General features: G+C 40.3%; 1 pseudogene; it reads left to right on the plus strand.

Annotated features, from left to right (window-relative positions):
- Positions 1-5,037, plus strand: part of LOC139707873 (zinc finger protein 845-like) — a 71,496-nt pseudogene extending 66,459 nt beyond the window's left edge.
- The last annotated feature ends 12,634 nt before the right edge of the window (positions 5,038-17,671 follow it).

Consider the following 17,671-nt stretch of genomic DNA (forward strand, 5'->3'; position numbering starts at 1 on the left):
AAGAAAAAACTCTTTCTAAAGAGCATTATACTTGGCAGCACACTTCATCCTTAATTTCAAGTGGAAAAAGAAGTTACCTCAGGTAAGAAGATACATAAGAAGGTACATAAAATAATAGGAAGAAATCAAGTCTTGGTCAAAGGTTTAGAAGGAACTTATGAAGACTATAAAATTTGGGGGCTACAGTAATAAGGATGGATCTCTGAGAGAGACAAAGCAGTGTAAATATCATGGGATTTCATGCTATCACATACCAAAGCACATACATCATGGACATTGTACAAGACAACCAAGTCGACAACTGTAATTGGCTAGTTGTTTTTATCCAGCCTCTGATGCTGCACAGGAGGAATGAAGACTGAGTACCATAGTGGTTTCCAGTCACCGTATTTTATCTATCAAATGCTTTTTCCAAATATCTAGCCAGCTAGGAGGAGAGATCTATCTCTAGGTTCTTGTTACAGCATCATTCTTTTCATCATTTTCTCATAATAAATTAACAAGTGGACGTCTTTTAACACAGAAATAATTTTAACCAGAAAAACCCAAACACTTTTTTTTTAATTTTTGCTTTTACAGACAATAAATGCTAAGCAAGTACCACTAATTAAGTGTCAATACATCATGCCTAAAATTGAATCAGACCACATTTAACAAAAATAAAGATATTACTATTGGTCTATGACTGACCATGGTATCCACTGTATTATCATCTAAAAAAAGAAACAAAAAGCTGCTGGCCTGGTAGAACTCTGGAACAGATGATGGTGTTGCTAACACTTCTAAAATTTCACATCATTATATCAGTTTGTGCTACCAAGAGACACACTATATAGATCCAGGAACCAGAGTGTCACAGTTTAAGAGTCTTAACTCACCATCACTCTTATTAATGCACTTGGCAATTATATTTTCTTATGCCATGCCTCTGCATCCTCCACTTTTAGAAATCTTAATCATTTAAGAGGACACTTTTCCAACAGGATGTCTAACAAAATTCCAACTAAAATTTAAACTGCACCTGAGGACTCTAAATTCTATGTACTACAGAAAGCAAGAGGAGAAATTACAATCCTAGCTAGGTCAATTCACTCTCCTCACCAGAAGGACATTGATTCCATGTTGCAATGCTAAGCAAGTACCACTAATAAAGTGCCAATACATCATATGTAAAATTGAATCAGACCACACTTAACAAAAATAAAAACATTACTAATGGTCAATGACCATGGTATCCACTGTATCCAAATATAAAAGTCTATTGTATATTTATAGATAAAAATCAGATGATTCAATTTGAAAACAGATGATCCAATTCTCTACTTTTTAGTATTCACTTTCCATACAGGAATTGTAAAAGGATCAGTGCAGTAGTTGTGTCTTGAGAAAATTATAGTGAGGAGCCTCAAATGATTTGGGGATGAGTATAGAGACCAAAAGAAGTATGTTTAGTGGATCTAAATTGAACAACAGAAGAGACACAAGATGACTATTAATTTGACATTCAGTCTACACAGCTGTCGAAACTGTAGTTAATTGCACTGTTTTCCATTCTTATAAGTTTTCTTCAGGAATAGAGTCTCACCAGTACCATAAACTAAGTACAGAACTTAGACTGAAAAGTGAGATTTTGTGGTGTCACAATAGGGAACTATGCTTTATGTCACAATTAGGACTGAAGGATTCATTTCCCAGACAATTTCTGAAAGTGGTCTTTTCAAAGTATTTTCATTAGTAGAAGATAGTTTTTCTGGCTATTACCATTTAAGGCTTCCTAAACTCAAGACTGTTTGAGACTCATGTAAATCACACTCCATGTCTCAAGTAGGAAAAATATGAGAGTGCAAGACAGATCCATAATTTCACTTTGAGTAAGCAGAAGCCTCCTTTGAGATTAGAATGCAACCCAAGATTCTGTGTGCCCAAATGTGCTTCCTTCCCTTTATTTCCATTGTGCTGATCTGAAGCACACTAACTTATGGACTTCCAAGATGACTAGTCATGGTCTTAATCCACCTCCTGTGAATCCCTAATTAGAACTCAGATGCATCCTTCATCTACTTCCAGACTTTCTGTTTTCCAGAAGTTCTTTGAAATCTTTTTTTCACTGGAGATTACCTCCTCTTTTCATTGTGGATGTTTATCACATTTTACGCTTCTCTTTTACTGTTACCTTAATTCATTGTCGGTAAAATAGATTGCATATTTGAAGATCCAGATCTCTAAGTAAAATAGTTAGTTTATGAGCTTATAATACACAATCAAAAATGTTCAATACATTTTAATATGAATTTAGATCCATGATTAAAATTGGTGGAAATAAATTAGGATTTATTAGGATGTAATTCTGCACTACAAAATTATCTTTTTTTTCACAAAGGATAAGAATTTTGGAAGATAACATGACACCAAGAAAAAAAATCACTATTTTTAATATATATTTGTGCTTGAAAGAGAATAATAATGTCACCATAAATTGATGATATAATATAAAACAAAAAGCACTATAACCAAGTTCTGTTTATTTTTGACAAAAGATATTTGAAGCAAAAATACCAAATCCATGAATCTCCTCAAAATACTATACAGTGAATAGCACTTCTATGCAAATCATATAATTTTTATGATATTATGTAAATTTTCTAGACATAGATGTAGAGGTTAAATACACTAATATTATTTCTCAAGGCACATTTATTTTGAAGCACAGTTCCATAAATCTGCAAATACAATTAAATTTTACTTATTATACACAGATCAATACCTCAAAAATGACCAAATACCTGGATATATTTCCGTTGACAGATTTCTACTTCCTAGACAATAAGGTCAGCTTTAATATAATATATCTCCTACCTTTTCAGTGACACAGAATTTTTAAATTTTAAGTAAACTTCTCCTATAGGCTCAAAATTCACCATATAACTATGGTACTAATACAAATAGTGATGGATGTTACAAGAAAAATTCTTAGTTCTTTTAAGAGAGTTTTTTGAAATGAAATCCTATATCAACACATGATCCCTCAAACAAATCATGATAATTCACGCACAGCAATAAATTTGGAATAAAGAAGGTATAGACATTTATTAGCTACAGGACTTTGAAAACACATGCTTTGCACCTAAAAGACAGTTATTTTGCTTTGTAATTGCAGCACTTTTTATAGCTGTTTGAGGAGTTTTAGTTCTATGATTTTTTTTTTGTGATCTCACGTACTTCATTTATTCAGATGTAATAATGTAATATATGCTTATATGAGTTATATGCCTCTTTCTAATTATAGAATATTTTTAGAAACTCTTGGTAATCATACAGTTTTTAAATTAGAGAGCAATTACCATGCAAGCTAGAAAATGCACAGTGGCTTAAAGAACTCCTCATTCCAGAGTCTAGCCTTAGAGTTTTCACATAGTTGATGATCAATAAATTTATATGGATCATAAAGTTAAGATCTGTTTAATATTAAAGTAAAGAAATAGAAAGCCAGAGAGGTGCTTCTTCACAGATGCCAAGCTGTCCTAGAGGGCAGTCTGTCTCTCTGATTGATGTAGTTATGTAAAATTCAAATCCTGCTTTTCTTCCCCACAACTTTGGCTTTCCTGTGTCATCGTTTTCTTTGTGTTTCAGTGACCAGAGAATGAGATATGTTCACAAATATTTGTTCATGCTAAAGACAAAAAACATACAAACAAACAAACAAGCAAGCAAAAAAAGAACTAAAAAACAACTGAGTTTGTGGAAACATCAGAAATTTTTGTACAGTGATCAGGGTAGGATGAGATTCCACTGACCTAAGTGTTCCTTTAAGAAAAATTAGATTCAGACATTTCCATTGTGACAAAAATGGGAAAGGGCATATATGTATGTATATAGTCTCATATATATACACACATGAAACTAATACATAAAGAACGGATGAACACAAATATTCCTCCTCTAAACTTGAAAATTATATTCCTGTGTATTTTTAATACAGGAATGGAAAATTACTAGTACGTCCATTTGATTTTCAAAAATATTCAGTGTGCTTCCAAACCCTTTTATCATGATCCTCTCATTTGTCATTTCCTTTTTTTAAAATTTTTATTGTTGGTTGTTCAAAACATTACATAGTTCTTGACATATCATATTTCACACTTTGATTCAAGTGGGTTATGAACTCCCATTTTTACCCCATATACAGATTGCAGAATCACATCGGTTACACATCCACTGCTTTACACCATTTGTCATTTCCTAACTGAAAGAGTACAGGATCAGGAAATTTTTAATCTTTTGAGTTAAATTGGATCCAAAGACTTTATGAGAAATATAAGTAGTTTATGGCATTGTGATATTGCCCTCTATGAAATGAAGTTTTGAACATAGAATATCATTTCATTCTAAAAATTTAAAAAAATTATAATTACTCAAATTATAGAATTCACATCAATAGTAGCTCTATTTTATTTTTTATTATTACAGAAGCAAGTTTATAAATAAAAAATGCTAAATTACAGATGGAGATATGGCTCAGTGGTGGAGCACATGCCTAGCATGTGTGAGGTCCTGGGTTTTATCCTCAGCACCGCATGAAAATAAAATAAAATAAAAGTTTATAAAATATCAAGTTAAACTCATGTCTTCTTTTATAATATGTATACAAATAAGTAATTTTTAAAATCTCTAGATGACATTCCATATGTAAGTTGTATCACTAGAACTCATTAAACTTAGAACAAACAGAAAACTAAAATTAATCATTATTACCTATTAAAAATGACTCATTTTAGGAGGATATAAATTAAAGAAGCAAACATTGTTAGAAGAAAATATCCTCAATGTACCATACAGAACACAGTCGTCTGGATTGAGTAAAACTGTTGGAGCTGAAGTCTCTCTTCTGCATCTACAAGAAACCTCAATTATGCTAAAATTTCCTCCTTCCACAGCCTTTCCATGACCCAACTGCACACTACTTCTGAATGTAAGAATGAAGAGGCACTTATCCAGATGGATGAGGCAAAGGATGATGTGGTGCAGGTAATAGCCTAAAGAGTTGCATGTTTTAAGGAAAGACATCTTTAAGTTCTGTCTCTTCAGGCCTATAATATTATTTTATAGAGAAATATGACAAAAATCTCCCTGGAAAACACAGAACTGAGGCTTTCCAAGTGTAATACATAAGCTGTCTCTTAATTTTACTTATTCTTTGGTGGATAACAGCAATCCTGGGATAGCTGGTCTCCAAATTTTTTTCTGGACATATTTGGAAAAGCATCTCAATGGGAATCATGTGCAAACAAAATTGCTATTACTCTGATCATAAGATCAAATTAGTCCAGTCCAATTAAACAATTTACAATACCTCCACTTTGGGGTGAGGGATTTCTGGCACCTCCCATGGTTACACCATGGCTCTGAGGGTCCTCTCTCTATCATGTGTGATAGGCTCCTCTTCCCTAGCTTTTTCTCATATGAAGCACCTGGTTTCTGGGTAGTGTTGTTTCTGCTTGCCACCATTTCTAAACTGGCTTTTTTGTGATTCAGGCTCTGTGTAAAGTATTAAAATTAATCTGAAATTTCAAAAGAAGGAGAAAAGAAGAAGAAGAAGAAGAAGAAGAAGAAGAAGAAGAAGAAGAAGAAGAAGAAGAAGAAGAGGAGGAGGAGGAGGAGGAGGAGGAGGAGGAGGAGGAGGAGGAGGAGGAGGAAGAAGGAGAAGAACTGAAGGCCACAGGCTGAGGAGATCACAGGAAGATTGAACATGGAGCTGAGTCAGAGCCCATGCTTAAAGGCAACCCTAAGGAACTTGTGATGAGCCCTCATATTCACTAATGAAGGTAGAGGGGAGGCCTGCACTTTCTCTGAGACAAACCATGTAATATTAGCTTAGTCTTGTCTGTACTATATATAAAGTTATATAAAGCATAAAAAATAAAATGGAGACTTGTAATGTAGAATCAAAAGAAAGTTCAATCATTTCAAGCAGGTCACTGAAATTCCAGTGTTGGAGTCAGAAGATACTGCTTTATCACAACCATTGTCAATGTGTGAAGAGTTAATAAAAGTATCATAAAACTGAAAAAAAAAAGATATTTTGAGAGAGATTTGGAGACTTGAAATAAATGGTAATAAAATAAAATAAAAACTATAATACCTACTGTTAATTTTCCACATGGTTGAATTTGGAGTAGTTTGAAAGCTGCAAAAAAAAAAAAAAAATTATAAGAAATGCCAAATCATGAGGCCTTCAAAGCCATGTGCAAAAGAAATATAAAATAGGAGAAGGGCATAAATAGTTGAACAAGCCTATGTGTGATAAGGCAAGGTAGGAAAGGATTGGGGCAGCTAAATCACATGGAGAAGGGTATGTTTTAGAATAATTGAGAAGTTAAAACATTGCCATGGATGGTAACATTAGATCAGATGCCTAAAGGGGGTCAGTACTTCATGTCTCTTTAGTGCCTGAATTCTTGGGTAAGTCCAGGGGAATTGTAGCCCCCACGAAAATGAGAGCAGAGATTCCTTGCTGTTTTGTTCATGTCTGTGTCCTCTCTGCCTAGGACAGAGCCTGGTACTATAGTTTTTTTTTTTAATTTTTTTTATTGCAAGGAGTTATGTTTCAATATATAAAATTAAATGAAGGCTGTGGTCATCTATTATGCATGAGGCATTGGGTTCAAGCTTCACCATAAAATAAAAATAAAATAAATGTATTGTGTCTACCTACAACTAAAAAATAAATGTTAAAAAATACTAAATGATAATACTGTCAAAATAGATCCCCTACCCCATCCATTGCAAACTGCCTTTTAGAGAATCATGAAGCTGGAACATGGCCTTACACCAGCCTGAGAGGCAGACGCCACTTTGTGTCCTACTTTACAGACATAGGGAGTGTCCCAAAGTAGCACCTGGAAAGAGTCAAGGCCTCTTCCCTCATCAATGCTTTTTTTATTGACCAGACGCAATGAAACCCCTGCCTGTGAGTGAGTGAGTGAAGGGGAATGTGTGATCCAGATCAGGCTCCAGCAAGTGACGGCTGCATCACAGGCTTACCCTCTCTGGACTTCAGGGTCTCAATATGTAAACAGCAGGCACCAAGAGAAGTCTCTGTGAACACATTGGAAAAAAATATTGTTCCCCCAAAACAAAGTGTCTCAGGCGATATCCCAAGGACAACTTCCAGAAACCCAATGGGAACCAACCAACCTGAAAATATAGAAAGTGCACAGCATCCAATGAGAAGGAGGAAGATAGAAAGGCTGTGCCATGCCATCTTCAGCCTCCCTCTATTGCCTCAGTGGGTAAGAGGGGAAACTGAGGCCCCCAATGGAGAAGACCCTGAGGTCAAATTGCTATCTGAGAGCCCAAAGACCCTGCTTCCCCTCTGGGTCCACAGTGACTCCTGACAGAATTACCGGATGCCTCTCCTGACTCCCTTTACCTCCTGTGGATGCACCCACCATGCCCTCTGTTCCTGCATCACTGTGCCTCCTGGTTCCTAGGATGTGTTCAACTAAGGGGTCCTGGGTGGGGTGCTGCCTCCCACGTGCTTCCCCTGTCTTCTCCCCGCCCACTGTTCTTACGAGTTGGGCTCCACTCACTCAGCCTGACTCTGCCTCACCAGCTCTGCCCACTAGGTCCTCTCCACTTTTTTTCATAGGCTCCACCAAGCATCTGGTCTCTTACCTGCACTGTTCTGCAGAGCCACGCCCACTCCACCCATTTGATCCTCTGCATTCTGTCCACGTGACTCATCCTCCGATGACATATTTAACACTCTGGGATTGCAGGTTTTTCCCTCTAGCTCTGGAACGTTTGCAGTCTGGGTTGGCCCAATTCCACCAGCATCCACTAGCATACCAAATGGCTCTGCTCTTCTTCATTAGGCATGGTTTTCCATCAAGATCACTCCTACACCAGCCTCCCTGTCACCTAGCCTCTCCATTGCTCCTTGAAAACTCCACCTGAAATGAATGAAAGAGATCTTGCAGAGATGCCCATGGTTGTGACACCACTGAGTCTAAGGGACAATTACCTTTGGGCTCTGGTCACGTTTGAACCCCACATCTTCAATGGTTCACCTTGAACCACTCTGCTAACCACAGAGTATCTCCATTTACAAAATTCCAGATGATGACAATACTTTATTTGCATAAATATGAGCATGTTTTCAGCACTATCTTTGTATTATGGATGCAGAAGAGGCACTGTCGAGCAACTAGCAGCGGTCCCTGCCCTATTTGTGAAAGAGCCCAGCCAGATTTAAAAAGCATGTTTTCAATGGACATGGCCTTCTGCTTTTTTTTAAGCTCTGTGGCCTTCAGCACCTTCTCTTACCCTTTCAGCACAGGATGGGCACAATTACATGGCAAACAAGAGTCATCTGTGATCTCTTTTCCAGCCAGCCTGGGGCATCTCAGAATGAGGAAGCATAGGTATCTGGTCATGGCCATCTTTCTCAGGGTTCAGTCTCAGAAGAGAAAGCCTCTGTATAATGACTTCTGTATAAGTATGGTTTATTCTGACAGCCTGACCCAATGCTGTAGAGACAGGGCAGCGGTTGGGGACTTGGGCTTCAAGCTGCAGAAACTGAACTAGGTGATTTAATTTTAAAAGAAAATGACACTGGGGAGGTCAAGGAATCTGATAGCAAAGTTCAATAAAACCAGGATGTGGGATTTGCCAGGTGATTTCAGTGGCCAAAACCCCTTTATAGTTCTCACTGAACCCCATTTTTATATGAGCACACTGGAAGCCTTTCTGCAGGAGTCACAAGACAACTGGCCAAGGAGAGCCATTGTTCCTGAGGCAGTGTCCCCCTCAGAGTTTTAAAACCCTTGGTTGTTGGCCAGAAGTGACTGGAATCTTCTTGTCCCTGCCCAAAGCCCATGGGCACTTTACAAGCCATGTCCTGGGGAGCTGAACTGGGCCAGGGAGGCACAAAGGGGATGGGGGTGGTCATTACCTGATGGCTCGGAGGGTGGCCTTGAGAGTGGGGATCATGTCTCGATGAGGAAGTCATTTCCGTAGCCCCTGTCTTCTGCCATGGGATAGCCTGTCCCAGCATCTGGGAGGGAGACACAGGTGTCAATGGCAGGCCTCAACATGTGGGGAAGCTCTGAGACTCTCCCTGGAGTAGGAGCTTCCAGGCCTCAGGCTTTGTCTCCACTTTGTGGGGCCGCACTGTGGCCTCCAGCTGCCACAGCACCCACCCTTCCTTGCACCCCCTTTCTTGTCCAGAAGTTTGAGTTAGAGGCCCGAGGGCTGGGGAGGGCATGTGAAGTGGGCAAAGTATGTCCCACAGGATCCAAGAGGTCCCATGAGACAGCAATGGACACCTTTGAGGGCCTCAAAGTCTGATAGATCTGAAGTGGGATTCTTTCTCTGTTGGACTGTCCTGGTGACCTTGGGAAGTCACTATCTGTGCCATTCACACTTCACAGGTCTCACAGAGTACCCAGCAATATGGTGAGAGTGAAGGACCCAGTGGCCTCAGACACTGGAGTCACTGCTTTCCTGCTGGCCCTCCCTCTTCATGAGTAGAAGATGCATACAAGGCCATTGTTCCTATGGCTCCTCAACACGGGGGGGGGGGGGCTTTTCTGACCCCTCTTCCTCCCCCCAGACCTGGGTACTGAGGCGTCCATCTGCAGATGGCTGTGCAACTGGTCTCTGCCTTCAAATTGACCTGCAAAGCTGTTTGCCCTTCAGGGCCACCTCAGAAACCATGGCAACCTGCCCCCAGCTCCCTGGAGACAGCCAGGAAAGCAGCTAACTCAGGAGCCTCCTGTCCTATGAGCCCTGATGCATGAATGAGATGAGGGAGAAGGAGGGAAGGGAGAGGCACTTTGGGGACTCAAGAGTTCTTCAAAGGAGAGGAGGGGAGGTGGGGAGGAGGTGTGCTCAGGAGAGCAGAAGTCGGGGAGACAGGCAGAGGACAGGAGGACAGGAGGCCCTTACCTTGGGAGCTCTGCCAGAAAGCGTAGGCTTTCATGCGGAAGACGGTGCGGAAGCACTCTTTATTGTTTAAGCCAGCAGGCTTTGGCTCTTTAGAAGGACTTTCTTCTATGGCATCTACATTCAGAGGGGTAAATAGCTTTCCTTTAGTATTGCTACCACGAGGATTAGAAAGGCGAACCCGATCCAAGAGACCTAGCTTTTGGCTACAAAATAAGCAAAAGTGAACAATTTTCCTCCTTAAGTTCAGGCTCTTGTAACTTCCCATCCTTCCATAAAGACTCAATGTCCTCCTCCAAGGCTGATGGGGAGTAGTGCCCAGTGTAGGACAGGTTGGGGCTCACATGCTGGGCACCAGTGCACAGCCTCACATCTTGGGAGATCTCCTCAACTCTCTGGACCCAGCTTCCTCCTATGCTAAAGTGGGGTGCACATAAGATTCAGTAAGAGCGTCCACCCCTCTAGGGTTTCCCTTTCTGTAGTTTCAGCTATCTGCTGTCTACCACTATCTGAAAATGTTACTAGAGTGCAATGAAGGATTAAGATATTTTGAGAGAATGCATGCACATTGCATAACTTTTATTTTATCCTATTATTATAAATATTTATTATCTGTTATTGCTGTTCATCTCTTACTGTGTCTAATTTGTAAATTCAATTTTATCCTAGGTGTGGGTGTATATGTAAAAAACAAAAAACACCCAGTGTATGTCAGGCTCTGCATCACCTTGTTTCAGGATCCATAGGGATCTTGGATGCATCCCCTGTGGATGAGAGGGGCTACTGGGAGGTTCCTGTCTCATAGTTCATGCTGAAAAGATTTGTTGCTTCTTCATGTCTCTCCCCTCTCTATCAATGACTTTCTGTCTTTCCTTTTTTACCACATTGTGGTGCAAAATATGACTTACACAGGCAGATCCTTATCAAATGCCCCTTGAATAGAACTAAATAACATAAAGCCATAAAGTGGCACCTTTAACCTGCTATCCACAGACAGAATCTAGGGGGTCCAGGAACTTGGGTGGAAAATGATACCTTTAAGATTCTAGCCTTTAACTAAAATTTATCATCTCTTTCAATTAACAAATACAGGTAACAAATTCCACCAATATCCCCAATGCCTATAACTGCCCACAAAAGAAATTATAGATAATTTTATGTCCTATTAGTTCAAGGTATTGTTTATGCTCATGGCAGCTTCAAGGTTATCATAGTATTCAACCTGCCACTAGGTCTTGTCCTTTAGTACAACACAATGAAGCATGTATTTGACAGTTCAAATTTTTAAGTATTTAACTCTATTTAATACTTAACAACCAGTTTCTTTTATAACTGCATATTATATTTTATTTATGGATTCAAATAAGTATTCTCAGAAAGAATCCGTGGGTTTTGCCAGACTGCCACAAAAGTTCTTGGCACAAAAAGTAGTTGATAACAAACATACAGTTGTCCTGGTACAAAATATCAGCTCCTGGTACAATATAACACCTCCACTTGAGGCCAGGTCTATCCTTCCCATCTGGCTGACATTGGCCAAGCCATGCTGTTCCTGACCCTCAGAAGCCTCATCTGTAAAATAAAGGTAAGCATTCCCTGTTCCATTGGGTTGCAATGAGACGATGTTGGTCAAAGATTTGACAAAGAACTTGATACATGGTAGGTGCTCTTTAAATATGAATTTCTTGTGGTGCACGACTGTAATCACAGCAGCTTGGGAGGCTGAGGTAGGAGGGCCATGTGTTCAAAGCCAGCCTCAGCAAAAGCAAGGTACTAAGCAACTCAGTGAGACCCTGTCTATAAATAAAATACAAAATAATGCTGGGGATATGGCTCAGTGGTTGAGTGCCCCTGAGTTCAATCCCCAATATATCCCTCCCCAAAAATAAATAGATATGAATTTCTTCCCTCTATTTCCCACCCTCTGTGCTGTTGCACTAGTTGGATAAGAAATAGTGATTTCTGTGTGAAGATATCTGGAGAGTCATATTGCATATTTTCCCACATAAATAGGCTCCAGTCATTGGCTTCCTCTCCAGTACTCTACATGGGGCTTAGCACAAAATAGGGTCTCATGAGAGGGTGAATGTGTATGGGGGTTCCATCAGTTCCCTGTGGGCCTGGGACCACTCTGTGTTCTGAGAAGCCAGTGTCACTGCCACAGCTGTGGGCTTCTGCCTTTGCAGCCTAGGGTTGTGTGGAGGGAGGTCCTAGGGTGGGGCTGCAGGGCTCAGGTGGGAATGCCAACCCTGCTAAGAACTCCTGCACTCCCTGAGCACCAGGTCCTCATCTGGTACAGGGGCCTGACAACTGCTTCATAGAGGCTTTGGGACTGTTACACATGATGTTATCTGTGACACATCCTGCCTGCAGCCTGGTAAATAGAAGTCACTAAGAAATATTGTATAAATAAGTAAATAAACAGATGACTATGAGAATAAGCAATGGGCACCCCTTATTTCTTGCTCCCTCTGGGGCTATTCTATCTCATCCTGCACTGTTCACAGCAGTTTGGTTGAAGGACCCCATGAATAACCAGCCCAGGGTACATTTAGATAAACTCCAATATTCAACCAGCTCCATCTTCCCTAAGCTGAAGTCAAAATTTTTGGAGCTGCCTTCCTGACCAATATTTGGTGAATAGCAAATAGGCAGAGAAGATGTCAATGGTGGATAAGGCAGGAAGTGAACTGAGCACATAGAGAAGGCAAACCTGCCCACCAAGGAAGAAGAGGCTTTGGCATTTAATTTTCAGGCCATCTTCCCTCTTGGCCCCTGCCTACCTGACCTGCTACACCTCCAAGTGGCTCCATCATTCTATCTTCACCAAGCCCTTTGTCCTTCCCAAAGGGTCCTCCCACACAAACAGGTCCACCTGTCTGCAGTGCCCTTTTTCACCTCCTCAGACAACCTCATTCCTATCTGCAAACCTATGTACAAGTGTCCCCCCTTGGAAATTAGATACTCCCCATCTGCTCCAAAGTCATGTTATATTTCTCTCTGTCATATATTAACACACTGTGTGGATAAACCATTTCCACATCTGCTAGGCAGAGCCTCTGCCTAGTTATTTTGGGCCTAGCACACTCCCCTGCCCAGTACATCTGGATGCTCAGCATGGTACCTCAGGTCATGGGCTTTGGGAAGAGACATCCTGGTGAACCATGTGACCCAGGACACATAACTTGTGCTCTTTGGTCTCCAGCTTCCTCACAAGCAGAATAAAGACAGTGAGCCTGTGCTTCACACAGCTGACGAAGAGTTAAATGCAGTAATGCTTGTAAAGTACTTTGCCCACTGTCTGGGATGCAGGAAGCATTTAATAAATGCTGGCTATCATCATTATCTTGGTAAATAATCCTCTTCTCACAGAAGCAGTGGAAAGCTTACCACATTTGTGAAAATAGTGGATACAATTTCCTGGGCCACAAAAAAAAAAAAAAAAAAAAAGGTTTGTGTGGTGTTTTAAATTTTATTTTATTCTTTTACATGAACTGAGATGAGCTTTGGGGATTTATATATTATTTTCCAGTGCTTATTAATGCTAATCTCAAAACATTCAACATTCAAAAAGAACACATTCCAAGACCACACTAGATCTTGGAATGTGTTCTTTTTTCCATATTTTTTGCTGGTGTGTTATGGTTGTACATATTGGTGGGATTTATTATGCACACAATATAATAACATAATTTGGCCAATATTATTCCACAGTATTTATCCTTCCCTTCTTTCCTCCTTCCCCCTGGTAACTTTTCTCTGTTCTACTCGTCTCCCTTTGATTTCCTCCTACTGCTCTTTTCTTTTTCCTCTTGAACTTCCATATACGAAAGAAAACATATGGCCCTTGACCTTCTATGTTTGGCTTATTTTGCTTAACTTATGTTCCCCAGTGCTATTTATTTTCCTATAAATGTCACAATTTCATTCTTCTTTATGGCTGAATAAGATTTCATTGTGTCTATACACCACATTTCTTTATCTGTTCATTACTGATGAACACCTAGGCTAGTTCCATAGTTTGAGTATTGTGTATTGTCTTGCTATAAACATGGGCGTGCATGTATCACTGTGGTGAGATGACTTTAAGTCTTTAAGATGAATAGTGAGGAGTGATATAGCTGGTCATATGGTGGTTCCCTGCCTACCCTTTTGAGGATCCTGGATTCTGATTTCCATAATGGCTGTACTAATTTACAGTCCCATCAACAGTGTAAAAGTGTTCCTTTTTCTTCACATCCTCTCCAGAATTTATTATTTTTTGTACTATTGATGGCTGCCATTCTGACTAGAGTGAGATGAATTCTCAGAGTAGTTTTGATTTGCATTTCCCTGATTGCCAATGATGTTGAACATTTTTAAAATATTTTAGCAATTTCCACTTTTTATGAAAAAGTATCTATTTAGTTCATTTGCCTGTTTATTAATTGAGTTATTTGATTTTTGGCATTAAGTTTTTGGGTTCTTTATACATTCTGAATATTACTCCTCTGTCAGAAGAGTAGCTAACAAAGATTTCATTCCATTCTGTAGGTTCTCTCTTCAGATTCCCAATTGTTTATTTTGCTGTGCAGAAGCTTTTTAATTTGAGGCTATCCCATTTATTACTCAAAGCATTATTTCCTGAGCTTTAGGGGTCCTATTGAGGAAGTAGTTGCTTGTGCCTACATGCTGGAGTGTTGACCCTATGTTTTCTTCTAGGAGTTGCATTGTTTCTGGTCCAATTCCTTGATCCATTTTAAGTGGATTTTGTACAGTGTAAGAGATGAGGGTCTGGTCTTATTCTTCTATATATGGATAATCAGTTTTGGGAATGTGCTCTTTATGTCAATATAGAAAAGACTCCAAAGGCAGTGTGAACTTATGCATGATTGAAGACCTCATTGGTCTGGAGGGAATGAAAATCAAGAATATGCTGGAGGGAGTCTTGAGACCTGGATCATATAACCTCTGCTGCTCATGCGCTGTGTGATATAAGGTGAGCCTGTCTCCTCGAGGGTTCTCAGTTTGTATAAATCTATCTAGATGAGTAGTCTGGTTTTCTTCCCACTCTGCCTCTGTGAGTCATGAGCTGCTGCAATTTCTCTAGAAAATGTCCTCTGACCTTGTCATCAAAATTCATCTAGCCCTCTTCTACAGTCCACCCCCAATGACCTCTACAGTCCAAGCTAGGTGCAGGCAAGAAACTCTCCATTCACTATACATACACATTCCTGGAAATCCTGACATATATTTCTGCAGGGAAATTGATGGTTCTGACTGCAATGGTTTCTTCTAAGCAGCATGATGTATGGGGAGAGCACCATGCAGATCACTCAAGGGTCAAGGTTGTCCAATCACAGGTTCTCAAAGGCCAGTGTTCTCAAATGGTTCCCTGCAAGCAGTCCAAGTTCCTGTCACCTCCTCTGCCCAAATTCTGTCAGCTCTAGGAGCACAGCATTGGCTTAAGATACAAGAATATATTTCATGCTTGTATAACTATGTCAAAATGGATTCTACTGTCATACATAGCTAAAAGGAACAGTAAAATACAATTTTTTAAAAAGTCTGTGAGACCTTGTAAGTGGTTTTCCAACAAATAATAATGTGTGTGTAATTATTTATATTTATAAATACATAAGCAGTTTGCAGTGGTATTTACAAGATGGCCTTTCTTTACCATCTGTAGCAGGGTCCACGGTTTCCCTGTCATTGGGGCCTCTTCTGAGAGGGAGAAGGAGGAGGGTTAGAGAAATGCTTAGAACCCAGAGGCTCCTGCAGTCTCTGCAGCAGCCTGCAGTGAGGACTGTTTGCTGGGAAGCATCTGCAGGTGTGGGAACCATGCATTATGGTCTTGATTCATTTTCTGAAGTTCCATGTGTGAGGCCAAGAAGCAAATGAAACTCCATGTAATGGAAATAACTTCTTAATATTCAGAACTGCCAGACTTTGGATTTTAGTCTTGCCACACATTCACTGTGTAAACCAGGGGGAATGATTCAACCTCTCTGAACCCCACTCCCCTCATCCACCAGGGAGGATATCAAAGCTTATTTTATACTGGGGTTTTATGGACCAAAGGAGGCAACACAGAGAGAATTCCTGGCACAAAATCTGGCCCAGAGGATAGTAAGTGGCTGCTGCTATGATTCCCATTAAGTTTCTCTGATTATGTCTGCATGAAAATGGAGGAGAAATGCCATCATCAGCAAAAGTGACCCCAGAGACTCTATGTTGTGACAAGCATGGCCACACGGGGGCCACCCACCATACCAAAGCATACTGGGAGAACTGGACCCTGTACCCTGACCCAGTGGTGGGGAGAAGGGAATTTATAATCAGAAATTCACCTGGCGGCTGACTCCAGCTGTTCTTTCCTGTAAGGAGAAGAGGGAGAAAAGACAAACAAAGCGTGAATTACATGGAACACGCCCCCCAACCCCCCACCAAAGTTTGCTCCACATATTCCCTTTGAAGGTGCTGGCACAGAGTGTTGCTCTGGGACAAGATGAAATATGTGGAGGGGAAGCCATGAGGGAGGAAGTCCCAGCTGGACCCCAGGCCCCTGCTGCTGTGTGCTGTTAGGTTCTTCTCAGCCACTCCTATATGCCCTTTCTCATCCAGAAAATAGCTGCTGAACACCCTCTCTGCCCCTGTCTGTAGTGGATCTCAGTGGATTTGTTCAAGAGGAGACAGATCAGGCTGCAGCAGCCACACACCCCACTGTCTTTCACCCCCATCATCATTATAATCAACACTGGCATCTTCATGCCTTCTTGGGCATCTTTCATGCCTTCTGCTCGATCATCAGATACTACTGTAGGTGCTTTTATAGGTCAGCTCATTTCATCCTCATTACAACCCTATAAGGTAAGTACTAGGACCAGTCATTTTCCTGATGAGGTGCAGAGAAGTAAAAAAAAATATATTGCTCAAGGTCACAATTAGGAAGCTGCAAGGTCAGGATCCCAAGTTGGGCCATCTGGCTTCAGAGTCCACGCTGTCCAGAGGGGCACTGCAGGTGCTGAGCCTTTGCCCAACCTCAGCATTTTAAAATATTCAATTACTCATTTCACAGGTGGCTGATATATGAAAACAATACATCACAACCAGAACACTCACATCATTTATCCAATGCATTCCATTCTTAATACATAGAAGGTGAAATGTCAAATTGGTAGCCAGAAGTTGAGTTGTTAATCTCAGAATCAGACCATAGGTAAATAGAAGGTGATGTCCTCCAAGTTACAGTGAGTCCTAAGGAAACATCCCTGCTCATAGAAGAGAGCACCTCCTCTCAAGCAGATCCAGTGAACATTCATTGAAGCCCCAATATTAACCAGCACAAGGAATACATATATGAATAAGAGATAGCCTCACAAGTGGTTCTTCATGTAGAGAGGACAGTTGGTTGACAGAACATTTCTCCCTTTGTGGGTAAGAAAACTTAGCTGATGGGAGAGTATAGGACACCTGGGTTCTTTCCACCCTGCACAGGGCCCAAGCCTCATTTCTGTCTTTCCAGTGGAGCTTCATTTATTTTGTTGTCACAGAATTTGGCTATTGTCAAAACATACTCATTCTGCATTTTAACCTTTGCATATTTCCTGGATTAAGACTTATCAGCCCTAGTATAATGGTTATAAATAGCTTTCCTTATCCAATATTATATAAAATTCCTTGATTTAGTGAACTCTAAGGGCTGCTCTGAACTAGTAGAAATAATTATTAATTAGAAATGTGGAGA

Source organism: Marmota flaviventris, chromosome 12 (genome assembly GCF_047511675.1).
Source record: "Marmota flaviventris isolate mMarFla1 chromosome 12, mMarFla1.hap1, whole genome shotgun sequence".
Classification (NCBI taxonomy): Eukaryota; Metazoa; Chordata; class Mammalia; order Rodentia; family Sciuridae; genus Marmota; species Marmota flaviventris.